The sequence below is a fragment of the Penaeus chinensis genome, chromosome 12 (assembly GCF_019202785.1).
Source record: "Penaeus chinensis breed Huanghai No. 1 chromosome 12, ASM1920278v2, whole genome shotgun sequence".
In the NCBI taxonomy this organism is placed as follows: domain Eukaryota; kingdom Metazoa; phylum Arthropoda; class Malacostraca; order Decapoda; family Penaeidae; genus Penaeus; species Penaeus chinensis.
In genome coordinates, this window is record NC_061830.1 from 7,853,104 (window position 1) to 7,857,069 (window position 3,966).

A 3,966-nucleotide genomic window follows, 5' to 3' on the forward strand; every position below is an offset into this window, starting at 1 on the left:
ATGATCAAAATGTGGTCGCTGGAAGCAAGCAGCACAGTCGCTATTTGCACTGGCCGGGGATCATGGTTAACAGCTGTGTTCATGTAAGCCACACGTGCATGTGCCAGCCACGGGCTCCGTCCCAAGTTGAGACGTGTGGACATCGGACTGACGTTGCCGTGTGAAGTAAATGTTGACTTTGTGTAAACGGCTACGCGTCGTGGTAAGCATATGCGCCTGTGCTTAATCTCTGTCTGCCTGTCTCTCTCTTTCTCACTCTCTATCTCTCCCACTCTCCCGGTTTCTCTCACTTCCCCTCTCTCTTCTCCCGTCTCTCTCACTCTCACTCTCTCTCTTCTCCCGTCTCTCTCACTCTCACTCTCTCTCTCTCTCTCTTCTCCCGTCTCTCTCACTCTCACTCTCTCTCTCTCTCTCCCTCCCTCCCTCTGTCTCTCTCCACACACACACACACACACACACACACATATATATATATATATATATATATATATATATACACGTATGTATGTATGTACACACACACACACACACACACACACACACACACACACACACATATATATATATATATATATATATATATATATATGAGAAGGTATATACGCTGATACATATTTGGGTGTACTTGTGCGAGGGCTGTTTTTAGGCATATTTAATTACTTGCATTCTTCGAAGATGTTCCCTCAGAAAAATGGCTAAGCAGAACAAACTGCCAAATATCGAAGGATACTGGAGGTATATTTGACATAAAGTGACACATGATTGCAATTGTGATAGATCGACGGTTGCGTTTGCGTATATGGCGTGTTAATTCAAAAGCCGGACCAGTACATTGAGCCCTGCACGCAAATTCCACGACGGCCTCCCCCCACCCTATTCTTGTCCCACGACATCCCTATCCCCTTCCCTCCCCATACTCCTTGCCACACATACACGTGTCGCCAAATGTTGTGTGCGTTTTCCCCGGCATGTGTAGACAAGTGCAGGCTAGTTAGTTGGCCGAGCCGAGCGCCCGCCGCCGCCGCCGCCGCCGCGTGTCTTGCTGAGGTGGAAGCCGCGGCCGCTCCCGGGACGGCAGCTTGGTCCGGCCGCCGACAGAGGGCTCGCGCTCCTCTCGTTCCGCGTCCTGTCAGTACAGATGAGGTAAGCCTCGGCGTATATTTACCGATATCTGGGGCGTAGGGCGCTTGCTGCCTTCGTGCTTTGTGCTAGCAGAGAGGTCAGGTCATAGTCCATGGCCCTGGGGGGAATTTAGGCCCGTGCAGAGCTCATGGAAGGCGGCGACGGGCCGGGAGAAGTGGAGGTGCCATTGGCTGTCTGGTTTGGCTGACGCGGCGATGGTGGAGGAGGTGGAGGTGGTGGTGGTGGATGGCGACCTGCCTCCCCCTCACTGGATGCTGGACTCCTATCACGGTGCTGACAATGCTCCACAGCCTCTGAAACAGCTGCTGTGGCGTGTAAATAACCCGTAGAGTGGCTCCGTGGTGCTTTTCAGTGGAAGTATGTCGTCTGACTCGCTTACGTGCAGACGAGCAGTGGTGGTATGGTGGTGTAGGTGGTGACAGTCCAGTGGTGAGTGTGGTGAACCATAAGTGCCCAACGATCGTCCGAGGCATTGACAGCCGGTGCACGAGGCTGGTGCAGGAGGAAGTGTCTACAAGGAACCTCACATTCCCGGAAACCGTGGTATGGTGAGGCTCGAGTTTCCTCAAACCGGGTCGGTCCTGTAGGGCTCTCGAAAGAATTGCTGTTTGTGTTTCCCCACATTTTCATCTTCTCCCCTTTTCTCTCTTGTCTCCATCCTCCCCCGTCTCTCTCTCTCTCTCTCTCTCTCTCTCTCTCTCTCTCTCTCTCTCTCTCTCTCTCTCTCTCTCTCTCTCTCTCTCTCTCTCTCTCTCTCTCTCTCTCCTCTCTCTCACAGGTGTATATGTACATGTGCATGTACAAGTGTGTGCGTATATGTACGTGTGCCCCGGTGGTGTATGGTGCTCACGAGGCTCGGTCTCGGGCTGTAGGTGTGGTGTCTCCAAGAGAAACAAGTGTTGGTAACGGGAATAAACTTCCAACACTTCTCCGGTGAGGACCAAAAATAGATCGATTTTCAACACGGTGACAGATTATCGACTCATTTTTGCTGCTAATAATTTCCAGCCAAAGTGATGAGCGCAGTGAAGATTGTGGTGCTGGTAATGGCACGGATTGTACGGATTACGGCTCGTGCGAGTGAGGGTGACTTGTAGTGGAAAAGTGCATTCGTGAGACGGGAAAACAGCGGCGTATAAGTGTGACAAGGCGAGGCGTGGTGTGTCAAATCTTCCGCATTTTGACCATTTCGAATTGACATAGACACGCAGCATACGTGGAAAGAAAGAAGGCGACTTTTTAAAACCTGCGTTTGTGTAGGCCGAAAGAAATTTGTCGTTTTTTTTCCCCTAATCCAAACAAGGGACGCCATTGTGGCAACGTCAGCCCACACCCAGTACATGTGTCAGCCTGCATCCAGTACACCTGTCATCCCACACTCATTGTATCTGTTATCCAATAGTGAATCACCCCATCCTTCGGCCAGTGCATGTGTCACCTGTACCCTGTGTAACCATGGCCCCAGAAGGATACATGTCTTTTATTCGCTTCCCTTGCCAAACACCTGCCATCTCTATTGTACGTGGTGTACAGTACAGCAGCAACACTTCATCGAGTACATGAGCACACGTGCTGCGCTTCACGTGGTGCTTCAGTGCGTTTCGTCATCCGGTGTGCTAGACTTAAGTTATCTCTCTCGTCAGCTGTCAGTCATGTATCAGCTCCTCGCTTCCAGTACACCCGTGTATCCTTTTTCATATTTTCTTGTCTTTTTATTCGGTTCATACGCGTATTACATTTTCACTTCCTACATTTGTAAACCCAGAAACTCATAATCACTGACAACTATTTGAGAGAGAGAGAGAGAGAGAGAGAGAGAGAGAGAGAGAGAGAGAGAGAGAGAGAGAGAGAGAGAGAGAGAGAGAGAGAGAGTGTGAGAGACGGGGGGAGAGAAGTGGGGTGGGGAGGAAAACTCCGGTTACGCTTGACAGATAAGCTCATTATCCTTGGCAGTACTTGACCATTTACATTTGACACCTGGCATTAGCGGGACTTAAATTACCCATTAAATTTGCCATTACATTTTAAAATTATGCCTATTATCTATTCCATTACGCGGGCATTACGCCTCATGATTACTCCTTCAGAAGGCCTATACACTCCCATTATAGTTGACGGCTTAAAACCATTACACTTGGCAGCTTTTAACCATTACCTTTGCTTATTATTGGTTTTCTCGCTTGTCCCTTGTCGAACTAGACTGTGGATTATCTCGTCACGGTCATTATTTATCGGTAAGTTAGTTATGCCTCGTAGGTTCCCTTTGATCCAGACTTTATTTCGGGCTTCATTAAAGTACGCCTGTTATCGTAATCCTCTGCCGTCACTACACCTCTTTTTCATTCATTTCTTATATGTAAATGTTTGTTAATCTTTACCGAGTGCTTGTGTCAGCCGTTCGCCTGTTCCCTTAGAACACCTGTCGTTCCTCACCTGTTTTCATATCCCCATTCCTACAACTTTTTCATATTCAACGCACATGTTTACCATTCTCTAGTGACATGTGTAGTTATGTTTTATTGCCTTCGTCGATGCCCCTCATGTCACTTTCTCTATATAGTGTTATCATTGATTCACAGGATATTTTTGGAACTTTTAACAAGCGTACACCTGTACTAAAGCTTAGTGTACCTGTTAAACTTTTGACACATAACCCTTAGTTTTTTTTCCACGTTACACTTGTAACCCACGCGAATATATCAAGCACACCTGCTGATTACTTCAGTGCACATGTTATCCCGCGTTAACGCCTTACTTGTGCCTTGCCTATACGTCTGTCATATCTTCAGATTATACCTTTTATACCATTTGGTCTTTTCAGAA

The 3,966-nt window shown here is 48.0% G+C and overlaps 1 protein-coding gene across 12 annotated transcripts in view; it reads left to right on the forward strand.

The window, feature by feature from the left end:
* The first annotated feature begins 1,025 nt into the window (after window positions 1-1,025).
* The window catches only part of LOC125031178 (longitudinals lacking protein-like), an 87,064-nt gene continuing 84,123 nt past the window's right edge, over window positions 1,026-3,966 (forward strand). For 11 of the 12 annotated variants that reach the window (XM_047621761.1, XM_047621764.1, XM_047621769.1 and 8 more), the window contains exon 1: window positions 1,555-1,686. The gene's annotated coding sequence lies outside the window, so the exon portion shown is untranslated. Of the gene's footprint in view, window positions 1,144-1,554; window positions 1,687-3,966 lie in introns of those variants that run through there. The other variant, XM_047621763.1, reaches the window with a different exon arrangement.